Genomic DNA, 24,889 nt, shown 5'->3' with positions numbered 1-24,889 from the left:
CTACTGTCCGTTGTGACTGAGGGTCTAAAACAGCTGGTGCGGCAACAGACGGAGTTACTGCCTGTTGCGGTACCACCTTGCCTCTCTTGGGAGGTGTGCAGTCGTCGGATGACTGCAGCGAGTCCGAACTGACCCAGTGGCTACACCTGGGCCGTTGGACTTGCGCGGAAGGGACCGACTTGCACTTAAAAAGCTGCGAGATGTGGTCCATGGTTTCTTACGAGAAACCTCTTCCGCAGACGAGGAATAAATGGGCTCTCTCGTCTTTGTGTGGGTGGGGCGATCTTGGGTAGATACGCCCGAAACCACGGAGGGAAAAAAGTCTGTTCGTTGATCAAGGCCTGTGGAACCCATAAGTCGTTCGACATTACTTCTCCCCTGGGCTTGGGAGCTTGTAAGAGGTCCCGGACTAGGTGAACGACTGGCACGAACAGACGAACCCTCGGACGCAACACTGTAACACTTTGCGCATATCACTTTATCACTTTGATTTTCTGTTTTGCACTTATTTCACTGAAATCGAAACTTTAACTGATTTCTACCTGAAACACGCAATCCTATCCTTCATTAAAAGGTAGTAATTGCGAAAACAGTCGTACAATGCAACAGAAAACATATATAAAGATAAAGAATTCAGTGGCTGGGAAAGACTAAACACTAGATCAAATAAACTACGTTTACAATCTCTCACCGCACATAGCCTGGGAACAAGAATAAAACCCTAGAAACGTTTTACCTTCTTCCCCTACAGCGACTAGGGAGGAGAGTAAAAAACGAGAACAACGTTACCAGCTTGAACGAAACGTTTATTCTCCTCTCTCTCCCTCCGTCTCTATCTCTCTCTCTCTTTCTCTCTTGATTTCGCTCCTGAGAGAAGAGCCCAATTATATATCGTTAAAACATGTTATTTGCTAAAGGAAAAAACTGAAAGTTTTCCAAATAAAAAGTTCCTTTAATTTAGAATTTAAACCATTTAAGCTAAGAAAGAATGAACGAAACGCCAGAATCGGTTTACTCTTACTGCAAAGTGAAACCGTGATACACTCTCTCTCTATCGTAACGATAGAGCGCATGTTGAACGTCCTGAACGTCAACAACTGCGTAGACTAAAAACTAAACGTTAGTTCATCTTTGAAAACAGTACGAGACTATCAAAGAAATTCTTTCATAAAACATTAAAATTTAAAAAGTATTAAATTCTTTAAAGGTAAATACGATATAACGGGCTCAATGTTAATTAACTTCGGTTCCAAGTTAGGACCGCCTACTATCAGGAAAGGTCGCATATAAACAAACATAAAAATTTATTGTTATATGTTTATAATAAATGGAAAGTTAATCGAAGAGGCCTATAAAGGCGGAGAGATATAAAATATATAGATCTATAACGTGTTAAGCAAAATTACCAAAAACCTAAACACACTTCCGTCTAAGGGAAGGGTCGGCCATTTAAAAGTGAAAGAGAGTCCATACTCTCTTCGTCACCATAATTAAATCTATCCAAAACGAGTTCAAGTTTTGAAATGAAGATAAAACCCCTGCATAGCGAAAGCCCAAAACTGGAATAGTGTACTTCACCAAATCGTTGTGAAAACCAATCCAGTTAGTAACAGCGTATTTAGTAGGTCTTGCCAGTGGCACGACAGAGAGAAAATTGGTTCTATGTTGACATCGAGTACTTGAGTACCTACTTGACAGATGGCGCTGTTGATGTACACCCCCACCTGTATAGCGATCGCTGGCGTATTCCGCCCGTAGGTTTTTTCTGTCGGGCAGCAGAGCTGACAGCTATATGATCATCGGGTAAGTTTAATATTGAAAAAAAAGAGTGATAAAGGAATAATAGAATAAACTAGAATGACACTTCTTCCACTACATCGGCTATTCGATTGGGTCTGTTTGATGTGATGGAGGATATTAATTGAAAATCTGCAAAAGCCTCATTCAGTAGGTAAGGATTGAATAAGGAAATAAGGGATGTCTACTTCCGGAAATTAAAGAAACTTTTCAGTGGCTTACCAACTTAAGGAGATGGGTGCCATGATATATAGTTAGCTAGTAATCATTCTTGCTAGTACTGAAGGGGAGCAGTAGTAAGACTAAACAGTAACTGGCTTTCTTAGAAATATTCATGTTTTACATTCTCTAATTTAATGAAAATAGGTTCATGTGGTCTTACATTTGCAACATCAGGTAATTGCGAAAGCCAATGGTAATGTAGCAGATGGCAAAAAGACCATGAAGTTTAAGGCCAGTCCTCGAAGTTTGGTCCTTTTAAAGATAAATTTTTTGCGAGCCCATAAAATGAAGCACACTTGTCTTCTAATTTCTGAGCAGGTACCAGGCAAAACCAGTTTAATTTGCTACCTTTTTTCTTTGTTATACATTGGAGCTCATCATTAAAGAAAGTCATTGTTTAACAACTGGGATTAATTGTTCTCTACTAATCCTCATCTCGCTTAATCTACTTGATAAATCTAGTCTCTCACTGAACCATAGTACAGTAGTTGAAGGTCCCTGAAAAGCATAAGGTTTATATTATAAGACTTTATTTTAAACATTTGTAGATATTACTTCCTTTTAAATTCTGGTATCTAAACAGATGTAGATTAGTGACTTTAATCTCTAATTATTATTTATAATTATATTTTTTAAAAGTAATTTCTATTTTTTTCTTGACCTTTTCAAAGGTCGTAAAATTTCTTGCCTCTTATTGATATCAGAAGTCTCTTCACTAGGGGTATTACTCTTTACAGCATTCAATATCTGTTCCTGAGTTTTAAGAATATTTTCCTGTATCTTTGACAAATTCTTCAGTTCTTTATTAATACTCAAAAGTGTTTTCAGTTTGAGTCTTTCCTGTCTCTTCATATCATCACTAGGAAAATATTTTGAATTTATAGTTTGAAATGTTGGTGATTTGTTCAATATTAACTTTGGTTCAGATATTTGCTTCACTTCATTCTTTCCAGACAATGCACCTACAACAGTTATAGGTGGTACTTGAGAAGCATCAACACCATGAACACCAGTCAAATCAGGAACAATTTTAAAAACCATAGGAACTGTTTTTATACTAGAACCGACTTCTCTTTGTGAATCTGTTTTTGTATTTCCAGTCTTAGACATTTTTGATTTAGGTAATACACTGGCACTTTGATGGGATGCAACATGTCCTTGCGCATTAGAAACATAATCTTTACCTTTGAGAACACAACTACTATGCAGGGTAACAAATGGCGGCCCTGGATGAAAATCACTTGTAGACGTTTGAGCTGATGGACACGTAGTGACTTGAGGGGATACATATTCATTTTTTGGCATGAACGAAGATTGGTGTAAAGGCGGAGAGTATACACTTCCAGAATGACTGCTGTTCTGCTTAGTACATGTAAAGGATGTTTCCTCTTCTTTTGGGTTATGACAGTCAACTTCGCCTGAGTGATTAATAGTACCTTTGTCTTCTTGCAAACCATAATCAGTGTCTCCATGGAAACTATCAATCATCTGTAGAAAAAAAGTGTTAAAAACTGTTATAGCATTTATCAAACAATAAATGTCACCTTTGTCATCGTTGTGAATCTAGTTATGTCACTACTGTTTACAGTATACTGTATACCCAAGAAAGTATCTTTAACCCTTTGAGTGCTAACCCCTTACCAAATATTTTTGGTGATTAAACTCCAGGCCCACCTCAACTCATATAGGACTTGAAATTTTTTTTTTTACCATATACCAGTAGCTAAACAATTTTCCTTTTTACTGATATATAATTTTACATAATTTGTTATATTTTCATATACATAAATATTTTAAGAAAGAAAAAACTGGTAATAATGGGATGTATTGAAAGGCACCAAAGGGAGTAGAAATATTGAGCACAAAATACATCCAATGGCGCTCAAAATTTTAAATTTTGTGTACCATATTTAATCTTAACAAGAATACATTTTCATCCACAAAGAAATGCACAACAAGCATTTTGTGAAAAGTAACCAGAAAATAAATGTTAGAATAAGCCATTTTCTGTTTTACGAAATACACATAATTGGTTTATCATAGCAATTACTTTATTATTCAAAGGGCATGCAAACAAAGGTAAAAAATTACTTTCAAGTGCATAATTCCCCTGCTTTCCAAATTCTTAATCAAACATAAACTTAACTCCCAAGTTGACTTAGTTTTACAAAAAAAAAAAAAAAAAAAAAAAAAAAAATTCACACTCACAAAATTTAAGAGAAAGATAGAGACAAACTAATTGAACACTTTCCTTCATTTCATAAAAACTCTTCCCTCCCCCCAAAAAATATACAACACCTAATTATTCAGTACGAAATGAGTTAGCGGCTAGAGTGGATATGAATGTGTTGAGGTGGTTTGGCCATGTTGAGAGAATGGAAAATGGTTGTCTGCTAAAGAAGGTGATGAATGCAAGAGTTGAGGGGAGAAGTACAAGAGGAAGGCCGAGGTTTGGGTGGATGGATGGTGTGAAGAAAGCTCTGGGTGATAGGAGGATAGATGTGAGAGAGGCAAGAGAGCGTGCTAGAAATAGGAATGAATGGCGAGCGATTGTGACGCAGTTCCAGTAGGCCCTGCTGCTTCCTCCGGGGCCTTAGATGACCGCGGAGGTAGCAGCAGTAGGGGAGTCAGCATTATGAAGCTTCATCTGTGGTGGAAATGTGGGAGGTTGGGCTGTGGCACCCTAGCAGTACCAGCTGAACTCGGTTGAGTCCCTGATTAGGCTGAAGGAACATAGAGAGTAGAGGTCCCCTTTTTGTTTTGTTTCATTGTTGGTGCCGGCTACCCCCCAAAATTGGGGGAAGTGCCTCGGTATATAGATAGAGATAGATTTCTCATTTTAAGTCTTGTAAATTAATACTAGCATTGATCTTAGGCTATCCCTGAGATTTCAAAGTAAAATGAAATTCAACCGGAAAGTTCTAGAGTATGATTAGGAGGATCCATAAATACAATCCAAGGCCACAACAAAAGAACTGAATCTAACATAATAGACAGTCCATGGAATAGATAAAAAAAAATATTAAGGATAAAATCTAAGTTAACAGCCATTACCTTATTTGGATATATCACTGTAGTTGGAGGAAAGGGGACAATTTGAAAAGTCTGAATTGTTATAATTTCATATTCATGAAATCAATGAATTCTATTTATAGAATCTCAAAGGGTCCAGCAGAAGCACTTGCTCTTATATGAGATGCAAAAATTAGAGGGAGGTAAACTTGAAGAAGTCAGATAGTCACATTGGACAAGGTGAAGGCAGGGCATGCTATAAGGGTATTAGTACCATCAGTGCACCAAGGTATTACTAAGAGACCTTTGTAGCACATCTTTTGTCTTTAGCTACACCAACATTTTAGCCTTCCAGTTGCATTGACTCCACTTCCTTTCTTCCATTTTACTGAGCAGCATCTTTTAACTATCACTCCCCAGTGCAATAGCATGGTTATACCTTGGTAGTGAATGTCCTCCCAACTCTAGTACAGTACTGAAGCATATGGCCCAAATTCTATGAAAAAAAAATCCATATAGCTGGGGCTGAAAAGGATACTTAGAGAATAATTTAAGTATTACCCTATCTATACCAAATAATATACTGTAAATGAGGTCAAGATCTGCATATCCACCTTACAGGGGACCACATAACGTGATGGTACTGGTCTCATTTGTTGTCACTACTGGACTACTATTAGTAAAAAAATGGACCAAAGGACTTGCAAAGCAATTCAAGCTTCTTGACAGACTTTGAGACAAAATGTTATCTTGATTTATGAGAAAAAATAGCTATGCAAGGTGGGAAATATAACCGTACGAAGAATGAAAAACTACAATACAGTACAGAAGAGTATAAACTTACTGACATGAATGACATGGAGATTTCTTTTGTCACTCATAATTATCTATGGTAGAGAATGAATAGTGTATACAGTACTTTTAAAGAACCATGAGAATGGCTTGACAGCTAAATTTTAATACATTATTGAAAGAAATAAAAAAATAAAAAATAGCTGAAGAAGAAGCTCAAATAAGTCTGTCCTCAAAACACTAAGTAGCAGTAATAATAATATAACAGTTGACATCTTTGTAAGACCACACTATACTGATGTAACCTACTGCTCATTAGCAATAAATACAATATTATTTTTATCATTATCATCATTCCATCAGGTTCCAAGGAAGACTATTCTGTGTTCCCAAGAAGGACTCCGACAAACTCAGAGTCATTCTGGACTTGTCCCCTCTCAACAAGTTCATCGTGAACAACAAGTTCAAGATGCTGACCCTTCAGCACATACGAGCCCTACTGCCTTGAAAGGCATACACAGTCTCGATAGACATGGCAGACGCCTAATGGCACATTCCAATGAATTGCCAGACCTCCTCCTACCTAGGATTCAGGCTTCAAAGAAGACAGTACGTCTTTAGAGCCATACCCTTCGGGCTAAACATAGCCCCAAGGATCTTCACGAAGCTCGCAGAGACAATCGTTCAACAACTACGCCTACAAAGCGTCCAGGTGATGGCTTACCTGGACGACAGGCTGGTGTGGGCAGTATCAGAAGAGGAATGCCTGCAAGCTTCCGAGAAGGTGATCCAATTCTTGGAACATCTAGGTTTCAAGATAAACACCAAAAAGTCTCGACTTTCTCCAGCTCAGAAGTTCCAATGGCTAGGCATCCATTGGGACCTCCAGTCACACCGTCTTTCCATTCCATCAAGATGACATGGCTATCTCACCCAAAAATAGATTTTTCGCTTCGCTCAAAATCCGCTTTTTATCATAATTATTATTATTGTTATTATTATTATTATTATTACTATTATTACTTGCTAAGCTACAACTCGAGTTGAAAAAGCAGGATCCTATAAGCCCAGGGGCCCAACAGAGAGAATAGCCCAGTGAGGAAAAAAACAAGGAAAAAGAAAATATTTTAAGAACAGAAACATTAAAATAATTATTTCCTATATAAACTATAAAAACTTTAACAAAAAAAAGAGGAAGAAAAATTAGATAGAATAGTGTGCACGAGTGTACCCTCAAGCAAGAGAACTCTAACCCAAGACAGTGGAAGACCATGGTACAGAGGCTATGGCACTGCCCAAGAAGAGAGAACAATGGTTTGATTTTGGAGTGTCCTCCTAGAAGAGTTGCTTACCATAGTTAGTGTCTCTTCTATTCTTCCCAGGAGGAAAGTGTCCACTGAACAATTACAGTGCAGTAGTTAACCCCTTGAGTGAGGAAGAATTGCTTGGTAATCTCAGTGTTGTCAAGTGTATGAGGACAGAGGAGAATCTGTAAAGAATAAGCCAGACTATTCGGTGTATATGTAGGCAAGGGGAAAGAGAACCGTAACCAGAGAGAAGGATCCAATGTAGTATTGTCTGGTCAGTCAAAGGACTCCATAACTCTCTAGCAGTAGTATCTCAACAGATGGCTGGTGCCCCGGCCATCCTACTACCTATAAAATATCTTACCTGGTAATATTCCCATGTCGGATTTAGTTCAAAAAATTCACGCCGCATCTTCTTGTGCATAGAAATTAATGCATTCCATTTACGCCTTACTCTCTCCTTATTGAAATAAAATCCTTTTTGTGCCAATTCCTCTTGTACTTCCTTATATACAACAGGCCTTGTATGTTTTTCGGACAGCTGATCATAACGTTTTCGAATTCCTTCGATAAGAGCTTTAGTGGCTTCTTGGGAAAATTCCTCATCCTCTGAAAACCATAATACAGTAGACATTCTATCAAAATATATTGTACAAGAAAATTGAAAAATTACAAATATTTTGTTGTTTCATATTACATTATTATTTTATAGAAGACCTCTAATTGCACATATAAAACCTTGATGTCACTATTTTATATAACCCATAACAACCATAAAGAATTAGCCTAGTTGCAATGAATAATGTTTCATGCTGTAAACAATCTGTTCTGTGATTAAGGATTTTATAACTTTTACTAAAATTTTAAAGTACCGTATGAAAGAGTCTAACAGAATTTTTTTCATAATGACAATAATAATTCAAAACATACAATATTAAATCACAATTTGGCTCAAGTTCATTATCACAGGCTTTATAAAGTGCTATATGTACTGAATTACATATTGTATTTTATTCACCAGAATTCTCAAGAACTACCAATATATGTAAAGTACTGTATACTGTTTACTTCCAAATCCTTATTCTATAATTTTGTTTCTATCAAGAAATGCTATTACTTTTACCATGACCTGCTATATGTACAGTACTTCAAAGTTTACAACTATGAAATAGCTGACAATAGAAGGGTTCAACAAATATGATGTACCATTTTTGTGACTGAAAAATAAAGGCCTATTTTGTATCTAGTTCAATATTAAAAGAAAAAATCTATCACTCCTTACCTTCATTTTCTATTTCGCCTGAATCGGCTCCTTCTTCAGTTCTTTTCTTTTTGGATGAACCTCTGTTTTTGGTCTGGCAATAATAGCATTTTGATACCTGTTAAGTAAAAGGAAGTGTATCAAGAGAAAATCATATGCGCATACCAATTTTAGGTACTAAACAACAACTGCCTACAAAATAATGTTCATGTCTCCATCTCTACAAATATGACTTGCTATTAAAAAGAGAACAGTAAACTTCCTCTATTCAGATTCCCATCCCCATTCCTTACCATGAACAAATTGTCACTTCCTCCCACTGAATCTCTATGTCCTGCATGTGTTTATATGCTTCTATTGCAACTGCTTCCTTGGTTAATTCTTCCTGCCTAATAACTGTATAAGACTTGATTTCTGCTGTTTCCCTATAAGGAGCAGTTTTCAATTTAAGCTAAAATAACCATTTCTTTGATTAAACGTAGCTAACAAAATATTTTTCAGTTTCTCAAAAAGTTTTCAATGAATTCAATATTTGTAATTCATGAAAATGATTTAGAACAAATTTAGAAGTACCGCTTTCAAAACGCAAAGTCTCAACTATCACAATGACAGTGGAAGACATTTACAACATTTGTTGAAATGTTTTTTCCAATGAATGAGAGATACAATTTTTTAAAATCTACAACCATCATCAAGAACATGCACAGGAGAGGAAATCTCTCATAAAACTATTGGAGAGGTATCATGTGAAAAGGAAACGTTTATATTGAGGTAAAATGACAAGCAATAATGGATCAGTACAGATTTATTTACTGCTTATCATATGAAGTGACATGATTTTCAACTGGAAAATCAAGGCAAAGGATGAAAGATGGAAGTGAGGAATGGAGAAGAGAGAACTGAAAAAGTTTCAGTAAAATCCAGCTATTAATGACTGAAATAGCTGTTAAGGAACATCCTGAAGGGATGATGATTATGGAGATGTTGAGACACAGCTGTTGATGTGAATAATTTACTATGCATCAGCTATAGCAAACTGAGCCAAAAAGTAATCTGGATGGTAAAAGTTTGACATAAAGATGAGAAATTGTATGCCTGAAATGGGAATGATGGAGAAGAGAAACAGAGGAAAAAGCAAAGTAGAAGAAGAAAGGTCTTAAAGGAGCAAGAATATTTATTAGTCATCACCCCACTTATAGGCTACATACAGTACCAACAAAACACTCCTGTTCCTATCTAAAAATACTCGCTGATACTGTAGTGTATATTACTGTAATATATGTACAGTACTATCACTACAGTACACCTTAATTAGCTAAGGTAATGCTCGTAAGCTATCGCTGTTTTTGGCAGGTCACCTCGCACCAAACGCACCGTATACAGTATTTAGACTCCTATACTATTTACATTACTATTGTAAAGAATGAAATTTCATATACAATACTGTACAGTACAGTACAGTAGTTAATACAACAATAACACTAATATACAATGAATACACTAACACAATAAAAATCAACAGAAAAAGTAACAGTACAACACAACTAACTTTAAGTACGAGGTTCTATGCAGTAAGTCTAAAGCATGATACAACTCTTGAGCCGTCGACTTTATGTATGCATCACATTTTAAACAAAAATCACCATAAACACACTAGATATCTGTATGTTTTTTATATCACAACGTGATTCTGCACAAAAAGGACTGAACCAAGAGATGCCCGTGAGGAGAGATGATGTGAAACTGAAGCCTGGTCAACGAGATGGGGTATTGTGCTGTGTGGAGAGGGAAAAGGTACAAAGCATGCCGGGTACAAAGGAGCACGGTTAGCTTGAAATTGTCAGGCCGCGTAAGTACTTATCGTGAAACTGTGAATTTTTATTTAATACGTTATAGGGTTCTCTATATTGTGAATGACCGAAACTGTGAAGACAGAAGCCGCGAATAAAGTGGGCTGATTGTACGGTGATTTTTTTAGAATTGTATTTTAGTAAAGTACAGTAGACAAGAGGTTCAGAAAACCTGCTCTCTGATTCTGTATTTAGTGAGATTTTTGTTTCTAGCATTACATGATTCCCCAAGCCTACATCAGTAAAATACTGTAATATCCTCTTGTAGTAAAGTATAATCTCAAACTAAGGTAAGGAACACATCTGCATGTGGTAATTCTTTCTTTTATCCTCATAGGTGGAAAAATATTTCCTATTCCAGGATAGTCCACTCTAGGGTATTAAAGTTAGTGACCTAGGGGTATCTCTTGACTGTAAACTTCTCCTAATGCTCAAATAAATAATTTAGTAAAACTGCTGGATATCATTTTAGAAACATTGCTTTTATAAAGAAGTATCTGGATGAATATTCTGTAAAAAAAAAAAAAAAGAAAAGAAAAAAATTTGTCATAAACTGTGTTATTACCAGGATTGACTACTGCAACTCCATATGCTACAATTCACTAAAATGTAAAACTTGAGACCTCGCAAAACATTAAGCAGAGGATCAAGATAGATAAAAGGTGTCTCATCCAGAGAAAGATTTACTCCTATACTAATTGAATTAAACTGGCTGCCTAATTAAGCTAGAATAGAGTTAAAGATATGTGTAATAATCCATCAAATTATCTGAACTGGACATCCAAAATATCTAAGAGAATTGCTACACATCATGCAGCCAATGAATCGTGTAGACACAAGAATAATTATGGATGGTTTCAAATTATTGGAGCCAAGATGTACAGCATGTCTACTGTAGGTTTTAGAGCTATCAAATATGCAGCCCCCCGACTATACAACAAGCTCCTACTGGACATCTGAAAAACTGAAGATATTAAGGCTTTCAAGAAGAAACTGAAGACTTTCTTTGTTTGTAAGTGTTTAAATAATATGGATTTGACAATAGACACGTAACATTTGTGATATACAAAATACCTAAGAATGTATATGATACACTGATCTTGTAGGTCCTGTAGTGTGTGGGGCTACCCTGTGTGATAGGACCAGGAAAACATCCCTTAAAGTAAAGCAAGTGATATACACTTACTTTGGGCTTGCAAGTGATGTGTGTGGCAAGAGGATTGTTGGAGGCAGCATGAGGAAGGGTACTGAATGGTGAAATGAAGGAGTCAAGATTAAAGTGGAAGAGAAAGAGAGGGCATTTGAAGAATGGCTGTAGAGTAAGTGTAGAGAAGTAAGAAAGTTATGGAAAAAAGGTGGAAGTAAAACACAAGGTAGCCAAGGCAAAGAGAGCGGCTGATTGGAGGTGGGGTCAGGGATTGTGCCGTCGTATGAAGAGAATAAAAAGAAGTTTTGGAAAAAAGGGAGGAGAGTCAGGAAGGGTGGGTCGAGAAATGAAGATGCAGTGCAATATGGAAATAGGAAATTGTTGAAAAGAGATGAGGCAAGGAAAAGGTGGGCTGAATATTTTGAAAGGTTGCTGAATGTTGAGGACAATAGGGAGGCAGATATAATTGAGAGATGAAAATGAGAGAGATTACAAGAGAGGAAGTGAAGAAAGAACTAGATAAAATGAGAGTAGGAAAAGCACCTGATATGGATGGTTTGAGGGCTGAGATGTTAAAGGAAGGGGGAGGGGGGTTGACTAGACTTGAAAGGTTGGTGAGATTGCTTAATATCTGTTTTATGTTGTCAATGGTACCAGTGGACTGGGTGTGTGCGTGTATTGTTCTCCTATACAAAGGTAAGGGAGATGTGCATGTGTTCTCATTTTAGGGGTAAAGTATTCGTTTGTTGAGTGTGGTTGGAAAAGTGTATGGCAGTGTTAATTAATATGATTAAGGATAAAATAGAGGATGCAATCTTAGAAGTGAAAGGTGGTTTTAGGAGAGGTAGGGGATGTACAGATGAGATTTTTACATTAGGCAGATATGCAAGAAATATTTAGCAAAAGGTAAAGAGATGAATGTTGCATTTACAGATCTGGAGAAAGCTTATGATAGAGTTGATAGGAAAGCAATATGGAATGCGATGAGGTTATATGGAATTTGTGGAAGGTTGTTGCAAGCAGTGAAGAGTTTATACATAGGAAGTAAAGCATGAGTTAGGATAGGAAATGAAGTGTGTGAGTGGTTTCCAGTGAGAGTGGGGTTGAGATAGGGATGAGTGATGAGTGAATGAAGGATGTAAAACGTTGGGGGCTGTGAAGGGAGTGGTAAAAAATAGAGGGTTACGAATGAATGTAAAGAGAATTTTGTATGAGAAAGTGATTGTACTGACTGTGATGTATGGATCAGAGTTGTGGGGGATGAAAATGATGGAGAGGCAGAAATTGTATGAGTTCGAGATGAAGTGTCTGAGGAATATGGCTGATGTATCTTGATTAGATTGGGTTAGGAATGAAGTAGAGAGAGTGAGAACAGGTGTAAGAAATGAGTTAGCAACTAAAGTGGATATAAATGTTTTAAAAGTGATTTGGGCATGTAGAGAATGGAAAATGGATGGCTGCTGAAGGTGATGAATGCAAGACTTGAGAGAAGCACAAGAGGAAGGCCACGGTTTGGGTGGATGGATGGAGTGAAGAAAGCTCTGGGTGATAGGAGGATAGATGTGAGAGGCAAAAAAAGCATGCTAGAAATAGGAATGAATGGCACTGCTGCTTTCTCCGGTCACCTTGATGACTGCTGAGGTAAAGGCAATAGGGGGATTCGGCATATGAAGCTTCATTGTGGTGGATAATAGGCGAGGGTGGGCTGTGGCACCCTAGCAGTACCAACCAAACTCTGCCGAATCCCTTGTCAGGCTAGGAGGAACGAAGAAGAAAGATCCCCTTTTGCTCTTTTTTTTTTTTTTTTTAAGTTGGCTACCCCCCCCACATTAGGGGAAGTACCATGGTAGATAGAGAAAGAAATATTGAAATAATGGCTTCATAGCCTACTAAATGTTCAAAAAGTATTTGTTACATAACTTCTTCAAGTTATGATTCATGGTGCTCAGCCCACCTATCCCAGGCCTAGCACAGTACTGTAGATTATGCAAGAAATTTTGGTAGGCTAGTCTACTTTATCTTATAGTACAAGTGTAAATTCACTTCCTAATGGATTTATATTAGTTACAGGAATTAGAAACAAATTTCATTGCATGCATATAAGGAGCTATGATAACTTGTAAGTTATTCTGGGCTATAATTGTTGGTGTACTGTACAGGTTGTATTAACCTAGCCCACTTTTGGGTTATTCATCAAGGTTTTGTGCCGGATTAGCAAGAGCATACAGTACTGTACTACTTCCAGAAAATGTAATCGTGAACTTACATAGTCCACTACGTCATTTCTCATATTATTCCAAAAATATTTTGCTGCAATAATACCAGATGTGACATTTATCCCGTGATGACCTCCATCACTTCTTAAATGGGCAGTTTCGATGATGCCATCAACCTGTTTTTCGTCTCTAACAACCAGTACTCTTCGGCCATCTTTTGTTGCAGTATAATACAGTAATTTCTCTGTAAAGATATGTTGAAAACCATTAGATTACTTATAATTCATAAAAACAAAAACGCCAAAGTCCTCCTGAAAATAATTCAAAACAGTCAAAGGAGTCAATCCTTAAATTTTTGCCTCTCAATCTTTTGCATAATATGGAGATTAAAGCAAAGTTGAAGCAATATTTAATATACAAATTGGCCGAATCAAGATGCTTTGTTTATTTTTGTGCCATAACAATACAGAGCCATCTCTAGGAAACCCTATAGGTTTTCAAAATACAGTAATACCAATTAGGATGAATAATACTACATTCGCCATACTAAGGATCATACAGTACTTGATTACAATAGACTCCATGAATAACTGTAATTGATTTGAGTATTTTGTTTCTGCCAATTAACATTCTTGGCATTAGGCCTCAATGAAAAATCAACTTGTACCCTAAAAGTAAAAAGTCTGTATTAATGGACATCACTACTGTATCCTAATTTTTTTTTTCTTTAATAAAGTCAGCTTCTTTATAATAAGCAATCTGCATTTTTCTACATTAACATTGGATACCAAAAATTAATGATTTCAACAAGGTTTGAAATTCATTCCAGAATAATCATTGATCAAAATATTAATGGGACGTGGCATCTTTGTAACAAAAGGGTAAAAAAACCTGGGAAGTTGAAATGTTCATGTCATTCCTTCAAAAACACTATAGCCTAAATCTTTCAAGGTCTGTCATAGAGAGGGTAAATAGAATGACATATCATGTTATAATCTACATGTCTCCTTTTGTTAGTATCTTTTTTGGCTATTTTATTTACACTAAAACCCAATTCCCTCCCCTCAAACAGCCAATATATTTGTCAGCCATCCATAACTAATTCTTACTTTGAAAAGATCAGTGAACCTTACATTTCTCAATTTAAAGTTTTATTCCTTCCTTTTGCTGCCACACTGTAGAAATTTGCATAAATTATGTTTTCTTAATTTCTTTACAATTTGATTTCTTTATGCGTATACATGATATTAGAGCATATTGTCTGATCTTTCAAATGCTAATGCTTCTTCCAACATAAGCAAAAAAATAGTCTATTAACAAGTTTTTAGTGAGCCAAAACTCTAAGACCTCTCAAGCTGTGCCATGTAAAAGACAAAGAGAAAGAATTCAAGCGCAGTAGTTCACTGATATGGAAGGAGATTTACTCCTTATAACCACTATCTACTCAGACCATCAACTCTCCTTAATACAAGGACTGTATAGGGAAGTTCATTTTCATTTTCTGCATGTAAGCCACCTTAAATCAATGATTTTTTTTTTGTCTGAAATGGATTATTACAATTTACATTTATCCTAAGGAGAAAATCAGCTTTGATTTTGAGAGATCTACCATACATTGCACATATATGTGTAAAAACACACACCGAATACATACATACATATATATATATATATATATATATATATATATATATATATATATATATATATATATATATATATATATATATATATATATGCATACACATATATATACATATACTGTATATACACACACATATATATACAGTACATACATATATATATATATATATATATATATATATATATATATATATATATATATATATATATATATATATATATATATATATATATATATATATATATATATATATATATATATATACTGTATATATATAACAGATTTTGAGCTAAGCGAAAAATCTATTTTTGGGTGAGATGGCCATGATGTCCAGATGGAAGGTTCCTTTAGTGGCTTCCCAAGGGTATATGTGACTACAGTGATATTCCCAGAGAATCAAACCAAAGGTTTCACAGAATTCTAACTTCTGGCGCGAGTACCCTTAAGATTTACTCTTAAGGATATCGTACATAATCAGGGGACGTATTCTTGACACGCCACATGGCAATCTGCACCCCAAATAGCCTTTAAGCTTCGAGGGGAATACATGGCAGAATTAGAAGGGTAGCCGCATCAGAGGTTACCCTAGTTCCCCTACTACTATCGTATCACAACCGCGCCAATTCCCTCTGGCGGTCATTCCTTGTAGCGTTGAGCATGGTGCTACAGATACAGTAGTTTGGGAGGGAAACTGTGAAGATCTTTTCTTTAGAAAAGAAGGGTGGGTCCATCAGGACGTCATGGCCATCTCACCCAAAAATAGATCCGTTTTTTGGGCTCAAGCTATGACGTCCTGATGGAAGCATGCCAGAGAATTAATGTATCTGTGGATTAATGTTCCCTTTTTTGAGAGGGGAAGAAATGCTGAGTGCCACTCTCAGACTGAAGAAAAGCTCTTTTAATAATACTTCTCTTTATAACTTCTGTACATGATATAGTCTAACAACACTGTGTACTATGTACACACAGCACTAGTGTTATCTGTATAATTTCACACCTGAGATACTGAAGAGATTTGGTGGGTAACACTTATTCAAAGGGAGGTGACACGAAAAATGCTGACCCCTTCTCCTTTTAATTCATTGTCCCAATCAATTGACTGTTCATCGCAGAGCTATACAACAGGGTCCAAAATACCACCTGCCGCCACCACATAATGCTTAAATTCATAGACTTGCTTAGCATAGTGTCTGTAATACACTCTGGACAACCTCCGTCCAGTAAATGAGAGAAGGGCGAAATAAGACGCATATGATAACGAAATTTTCTATTTTTTTCAAGAAAATATTTGCAATAAAATAAGGTAAATAATTTACAGCAAAATTATTGATAAACAAACAGACTAAGGACTGTAAAAGACGATGATGTGGAATCTGAAAGGGAAGAACTTGCCATTACACACATGAGTTCCAGGGGAACTAGAGTCTTTGAAAGTCACAATACACTTCATGTCCAATAAACATGTGGCACACGTGTTAGAGTCTATGTCACTTCACCTTGTAGAAAAAGTCTTTTGTGACCCTGAGTGTCACCTGAAATCACTATGTATCACACTAGGGTCAACACAGGCACCCGCTGAGTCAGAGTCCCGAAATAACTCGCTGTTCTACGCAGCAGGTTTTAATACACTACCTGCGGCTACCACGAATCTCTTCACTTCGTGCACCTGCTTCGCATAGTGTTTGAAAAACACTCTCGAGGATTTCCAACCTGTGAAAGATTGGAGGCTTTCGAAATCCATACCTTGGAAGAAATTTAGGGAAGAGGTGACTTTCCTAGGATCATGACCTGCGGGTGTACTGTCAGGATCCGCTCTGCGAATAAAGTAGGTGATCTTCGCCCTTAGTTGCTTTAGTGACAGGTCACTGCCCGATGTTTCTCCTTTAAAAAGCTGTCCTCCGCCAAAGTCTGAAGTTCTTCGAAGATAGACCTTAAGACTCTCCACTGGGCCTAGAGAGACATCTTCCTTCAGAGGGCAGATTCTCCAAGGTCCCCATCTCTGGGTGGGGAGTTCGTTTTTAGCAAGAAACGTAGGGTCAGGGAAGAGGGTAAGTTCCCCTGTATCTGGCCCTCTTCTCTAGATAATGCCACTATTTCACTGACTCGGGCTCCCGAGGCGAGAGCAAAAAGGAAAATCACTTTTTGAGTCAAATCTTTCAGAGGGCAAGATTCGTTGTCCAGGCTAGAGGCAAAGTGGAGCACCTTATCCAGAGACCAGGAGATGGGTCTCGGTAGGGGTGCAGGACGGAGTCTAGCACATGCCTTCGGAAGTTTGTTAAAGATTTCGATAGACAGATCTATCTGGAAGGCATACAGTAGTGGTCTTGTCAAGGCCGCTTTACAAGTGGAAATCGTGTTGGCTGCTAAGCCTTGTCCATGAAGGTGAATAAAGGACATACAAAAATCTATGGAGATTTCCGTAGGATTTTTTGCCTTGATAAAGGATACCCACTTCTTCTAGGATGACTCATATTGCCTTCTGGTAGACTTTGTTTTGTATTCCTCTAGGAAGTCTAAACATTTCTTTGAGATTCCAAACCTTTTCTTCACGGCTAGGGAGAGAAAATCATGATGAAGGTCTCGGACTTTCTTTGATGAATCGAAGACAGTCGCGACTTCTGCACCTGCTGGGAGAGAACTGGGCCTGGCAGAGGGATCAGCTTGGGCTGTAGTTCCAGGACTAGGGGAACCAGTTGCTCCAGGGCCACTTGGGAGCCACTAGGGCTGCTGTTCCCTTGAAGGTTCTCAGTTTGGAGAGGACTTTCAGCAGAAGATTGGGTGGAGAGAACGGGTAAATCTTGGACCATCTGTTCCAGTCCAGGGACATGGCGTCCACCGCTTCCACTTTGGGGTCCTCGTATGGGGCCATGTACAGAGGAAGTTGATTGTTGTCGCTCATCGCAAAGAGGTTGATCTGCAGTTCCGGGACTTGACGGGAGATGAAGGAGAATGATCTTGCGTCTAGGGACCATTCCGACTCTATGGGGCTTGTCCTCGATAGAGCGTCCGCCGCCACGTTGCGGAATCCTTGTAGGTGAACTGCAGACAAGTGCCATTTCTTCCTGTCCGCTAGGCGGAAAATGGGTAGCAGCACTTGGTTGAGTTGGGGGGATCGTGAGCCCTGATGGTTGAGACATCTGACCACAACGGAGCTGTCCAGAGTTAGATGGATGTGGATCGAAGGACGAGGGGATAGTTTCTTCAGAGTGAGAAGAACCGCCATGGCCTCCAAGATGTTGGTGTGAAACGTCTTGAATAGGGGAGACCATGTTCCTTGAACTTGTCGCTGGTGGGAGTGACCCCCCATCCTTCTAGCGAGGCATCTGTGTGGATGTTGATAGATGGAGGTGGTGGTTGAAGAGGAACAGATCTTTTTAGGTTCCTTGCCTCCGACCACGGCTTGAGGAGTGAGCGAAGCCTGGTTGGTAGGGGTCTCTTGAGATCTCTTCGAGCGATGGATGCGTTTCGTCTCCAGACTCCCGATGCATCCTTTAGCTGTGCTCGTAGCACTGGGTCTGTCACTAAAGCGAACTGTAGGGAGCCGAGTACCCGCTCCTGCTGTCGTCTTGAAATCCATTTGGATTTGAGAAGTCTCTTGACAGATCCGGCTATTTCCTTCCTTTTCTTCAGAGGGATGGAAAGACGGTGTGACTGAAGATTCCAATGGATTCCCAACCATTGAAATTTCTGAGCTGGAGACAGGCGAGACTTTCTGGTGTTGATTTTGAAACCCAGATGTTCCAGGAATTGGGTCACCTTTCTGCAGGCACGCAAGCATCCTTCTGACTATGTCACCCAGACCAGACAATCATCTAGGTAAGCCAATACCTGGATGCCTTGAAGGCATAGCTGGTGGATGATCGTGTCTGCGAGCTTTGTGAAGATTCTTGGAGCCACGTTGAGCCCGAAGGGCATAGCCCTGAAGGCGTACTTTCTTCTTTGAAGCCTGAATCCTAGGTAGGAGGAAGCCTGGTGATTCATTAGAATGTGCCAATAGGCATCCGCCAGGTCTATTGAGACTGTGTAAGCCTTGTGAGGCAGTAGGGCTCTTATATGTTGAATAGTCAGCATCTTGAATTTGTTGTTCGCAATGAACTTGTTGTGAGGGGACAAGTCGAGAGAGTTTGTCTGAGTCTTTCTTGGGAACACAAAACAGTCTTCCCTGGAACCTGGTGGACTTTACCCTCTTGATCACCTTCTTGTTCAAGAGTTCTAGGACATATTCTTCCAGGATGGGGGTTGAGGGTAGGAAGAATTGGTGGAAGATTGGAGGTGGTCTTATCCAACTCCACCCTAGTCCCTTCTTGACAATGCTGTGTGCCCAAGGATCGAAGGTCCAACGATCCTGGAAGTGGCGGAGTCTTCCTCCCACCGGAAGCACTTCATTGCTTCTGGTTTCCTGAGGGTTTACCACCTCGGCCACCTGCTCCCCTTCCTCCGTTCCCTCTCCCTCTGGAAGGACGACGAGAGGAGTCTCTGCCGGAGCCTCTACCTCTGGGGCGAAAGGTAGTAGACTGTCTTTCGTAAGCAGGAGTAAAGACTGGTGATTGGGACACCACCGGCTGAGGGACCAGCTGAAAGGTCTGCTGAGGCTGGGCCACTATCTGGGGAGTAGCGGGAGCCGAAAACTGGCGTTTGGCCTGACGCTGTTGGGGTCTGGGCTTGTTGGACTTCTTCTTAGGCTGCGGACCTTCATCCTGAAAAGATTTCCTCTTTCGGGACATGCCCCACTTGTTGAGAAGGTTCCTATTCTCAGTGGCAGCTTTGTCTGCAATCTCTTTCACCAGATCTGCTGGAAAGAGGTGTTTGCCCCAGATGTTGGAGGAGATCAGTTTCCGGGGTTCGTGTTTCACAGTTGCATCAGCTACCACGAACTCTCTACAGGCTCTCCGGGCCTTGATGAAGCTGTACAAATCCTTCAGCAAGGTAGCAAGGTGGGTTTTTGAGAGAACAATGTAGTAGTAGCCCGGGACCCGAACGTCCCAGGCCATTGCTTCAAGTTGTACTTGAAGCGACAGGGAGGCGGCCAGCCTCTCCTTGGAGTCTTGTTCCCGACGCAAAAGGTGGTCATTAAGCTTGGGGAGGTTCTCATTAAACTGACGTCCAGCGACGTCAGGTTCCAACTTTCCAACCGTGAAGGTAAGTTGGATGTCCTTCCAGCTTTTATTGTCGGGGGGTAAGGCAAGGGAGAGAGGCCTACACTCCTCTAATGTAGGGCAGAGCTTTCCTTCTTCCACCGCCTTCAAGACAACGCTCAGAGCCTTTTCCGCAAAGGGAAACATCATGGTAGGAGGAGCAAGAAAAGACGGATGCTTCTTGCTCAATGCCGGCATCTTAGAGTTAGTGAAACCTCTACTCTTGAGGCAGTCAGCCAGCATGGCTTGAGCCTTGGAGTGTTAGACACGATAGCCTCCTTAGGCTCAGTCTCCTCCTTGGAGACTGGTTCGGACTTGAGTTTGATATAACAGTCCAGGTAGGCTTCAAAATTAGGGTAAAACTCCACCTCTTCAAGGGGGACGGCACCCAATTTGTCGTTAATAAAGATGTGTCCAGTTGTTATCGGCATGTGTTTGGTATACCTCCAGGGGTTTGTCACTGAGCAAGAAGGAAGATCCTTGACAGAGATCTCCTTCGGCTGTTTCTTGAAGCCCGTGAGTTCCCTCTCAACCCTTTTACCCCCAGGCTATTTTGAAATTTCCAACCGTTAACCCCCAGGGGGTTATTTTTTCCCCAGCACATTTTGCAGTATTTTTTTTAAATTGCTCTAACAGGATTAATTTTTGTCATAGAGAGGTCAGGTTGGTCTCATTCTCTTGGAAAATGCCTGAATTTTCTCAAAAAATTATCAAAAATATGAAAAAAAAAAATTTTTATAGCATTTTTTTGCAAGGACGTACTGGTACGTCCATAGGGGTAAAGGGATGGCTTTTGTGAAACGTACCAGTACGTCCTTTGGGGGTAAAAGGGTTAAGGTCCTCATGACCTTTGCGGAACTTCTCGTCCAGGAATGCCACCAGAGCCTGGATGGTATCCTGGGTGCCCGGTACCACAGGTATCGAAGCAGCAGAAGTAGAGGGAACTGGCTCCACAACCACAACAGAAGCCACAGAACGTGCACGAGCGATCTCACCCTCAGAATCAGGGAACTCCACCTGATCCTCTTCTTCTTCTTGACCCTCGGCCATGAGGGTCCTTTCAGTATTCTCGGACACATCCTACATCCTCTCCACCTCGTCAATGTGACAACTTTGGAGAGTGGCCGCAACGTCCGGTTCGACCGTTAGTTGGATACAGGGGATCTCATCCTTGGGGATCACGGCATCAGCAGATGCCTTAGGGAAGAGTAGGGCCCTCATCTTCTCGTTAAGGAGATAAGGCCCTGTGGCGTTTTTCTGGAAACCGCGCACCCACTTGCGTAGTTTCTCTCGGGCCTCCGCGGACGGAGGGTTGTCAAACGCCTCATCAAGAAGGCCTTTGCAGACGGAGGGTTGTCAAACGCCTCATCAAGAAGGCCTTTGCAGACGGAGCAGGCCTGCGGATCCCAATACCGAACGTTCCCCTTCTTGGTTGAACATCCAGCGTGGGTCCGGCACGCCAGATGACCGTAGAAATCAGGGCGACGAACACCACAGAAGACGCTCTCACACTTCACGTACTCCTCCAGTAAAAGAAAGAGACAATGAGTACTTGGAAGTCAATACAACATGACTTACAGTAATCTTAGATTAGGATTAAGTTAGCAACTTATTATATATAAGATTCCATTTGTGTATAAGCTTAGGATAGGTAAGCTAGAAAGGAGGTAGGAAAGACACATATTTGTGACTCCCGCCCAGCCAATTGCCGCAACCTCACACTGTAATTAATTCCATAGAACCGATAAGGGTCCCAGAAGAGGAAGAACATCCGTTTCGGATGAGCCAAGCTTAGGCTTCCTCTGGGGAATTAATTACAGAGAGGGGAAACGCTGAAATCGTTCAGTTTATATAGAGAAAGGGGATAAGCTAAGCCCCTTTGTAGATTAGGTCCCAGAAAGAGACTGCACAAGGATGCACAGAATATGCTGGAAATGTTTTACTGTACAACTATACACAATAGTCTTCATTCTATGGTATAGATATACCAAAGGAGTACCGGCTATTATACATAGCTGCACAATAATAACTGCCGGCACAGGGCCGGCAGGAGAGAGGAGTGACTGTCCACTGTAAGGCCAAGACTTGTAGCGTCGGCAGTCTAACGGCGTGCCGGAGGCTCGTCTTGCGCCGGCAAAACTCCACCGAAGATGGACCCATCGCCGCCTACAGTCTAAGTGGCAGAGAGAAGGGATGGCACCTCAGGTAATGGCATCTCGCCGGCAAGTCAGCGGCTTCAGGCAATGGTAGACCGACACTAACATCATCCAATGAGACAGGTAGGTTACTGAAGTTTCCGGCGGCTAGCGCCGGCAGGACAGAGGCGGCAGTGGACCGACACTAGGATAGAGAGAGAGATAGGATAGGAGGGAAGAGAAGGAAGGGTAATACCCAGTACCCATTCTAGTCTTCCTCCGGAAGGAGTGTTCAGATGAAAGGGAAGGGTGCGACCTTTTATTAGGCAGCAGAGAGCCGGCAGACTGTTATATTTCCTGTGGCAGCCCAAGGGAGGACCGGAGAACACTCAAAGAAAGGAGGTCTTCCGCCGGCAGACCAACCGCCGAAACTGTCCCATAGTTCGACTATGTGCGGGAAGTGTAGCAGTACGGACTACCTAACAGAAGGACCCCACAAGCGGTGGAATTGTAGGACGGCGGACAGGGGTGTGATGGCTAGCCAACACAAAGGGATAGAGGGGGAGGGGAAAGGGTCCTGAGAGGGAGTGAAGGGGGGGGGGTGATGTAGCCCCACCGACACTCCCAGGGGAAGGGAATCTGTTTAAGGCTGGCCTGTCTAGGAAGGAGAGAACGCTCTCCAACCTAAAGTAGGTTAGCTCATCGTAGCTACAGCAGTAGCGTCCTGTCCTAAACTATAAAGAAACAGAATCCCAAGGACTGCCTAACCTAGGCTAGGAGAACCATTCTCCCACACTATGAAAGACGGGTAGGACAAGTCGCTAGGCCACAAGGAGTAAGGGTTGTAACCCAACCAAGTGCAGACTAGGGGGAAGGGCAGAGCCCTTCCACCTTTAACCTCCAGCAAGGACCAGAAGAAGAAAAACGTTCTCCTAAGGTGAGCTGGGGTGAACGACTAGTACCCTGAGGTTCTGCCCCAACTCAAGCCATGAACAATGGCGAGGAGAAAGGAAGAACAATTCCAGTCTAACCTGCCTGAATGCTATTCAAGGTATGGAGGGCTAGGATGTAGCCTAGGCTACCACAGAGGGAGGAGATTACCTTAAATAAGGTAACTGGGGAGGTGAGGAAGCATACAAGGACCCCAACGTTAGGTTAGGGGCAAGGGAGTCGACTGTAAGATCAACGAAAACCCTTGTATGCTTCCTAGAAGGCAAAAAAAACATGTATGCAATCACTGAATCTTGTATGAATAAATGCCTAAATCTTCATTTCATAAAATACCACTAGGAACACTTATTATATCATGCAGGAAGTAAGCATGAACACTTAGGCATCGAGCCTAGGGGTTAGGCTAGTAGTCTAGCATAGGATACGGCTAACTCAGTTCGCCAAAGAATACTGTCGGCATAATATAACTAATTCCTAGCAATGAAGACTAAATAACTAATGATATTTTAATTAGTTATTAGACCGGGAACGCTGTTCTGGCTAACTAAATAAAGCAAGGCACAGCTCCGCCACAAAACATAAGATTTAAGGATAAAAAATAGTTACTTTACGGCTAGAACTTATTTATACAATACAAGAACATGGTACTAAACTTTCCAGAAGAAGGCGAGGCTGAAGATTGCGACATGTTGCAATAAAATGGTGAACACTGGGAAAAACAGACTCTGCAGGAACGCTACGAAAACAAGAATGAAGCGGGCGGACGTGACGTCAGTCAAGATGGCGGACAGCTATGGCTGCCGTTTGTTTAAGTCGCGAGGTACTGTAACAGTAACGCAAGAGGATAACTTTGCAACCGCTCCTCCTATAACTTGCCACCTTCCCCCTCGAAGCGTAAACGCTATGTGGGGTGCAGATAGCCAAGTGGCGTGCATACGTCCCGTTGATATACGATATCCTACCGGGAAACCTTATGGGTACTCGCGCTAGAAGTTAGAATTCTGTGAAACCTTTAGTTTAATTCTCTGGGAATATCTACTGTAGTCATATATACCCTCAGGAAGCTACTGAAGGAACCGTCCATCAGGACGTCATGGCTTGAGCCCAAAAATAAGAATTGAACAGGAAATATATAGGCGTTATCATCTATACTTTGAAAATTAAGCGTTGTCTTAGTGATAACCATCCCATGTATGTGTGTGTGTGTACAGTACATTCATTCATTCATTCATTCATATATATATATATATATATATATATATATATATATATATATATATATATATATATATATATATATATATATATATATATATATATATATAAATATATATATATATATGAACAGAGCACCTCAAGTAACTTCTATCATTAATGAGGCTTTCACAATTACATATATAAGTTACCAGAGTATACATT

The 24,889-nt window shown here is 40.1% G+C and overlaps 1 pseudogene; it reads right to left on the bottom strand.

Moving 5' to 3' along the window:
• Positions 1-2,532: 2,532 nt before the first annotated feature.
• LOC137640234 (uncharacterized) overlaps positions 2,533-24,889 on the bottom strand; it is a 23,189-nt pseudogene continuing 832 nt past the window's right edge.

Source organism: Palaemon carinicauda, chromosome 4 (genome assembly GCF_036898095.1).
Source record: "Palaemon carinicauda isolate YSFRI2023 chromosome 4, ASM3689809v2, whole genome shotgun sequence".
NCBI classification, from domain to species: Eukaryota; Metazoa; Arthropoda; class Malacostraca; order Decapoda; family Palaemonidae; genus Palaemon; species Palaemon carinicauda.
Note: the sequence above shows the minus strand (reverse complement) of the source record. Positions and strands in the feature narration are given on the sequence as shown.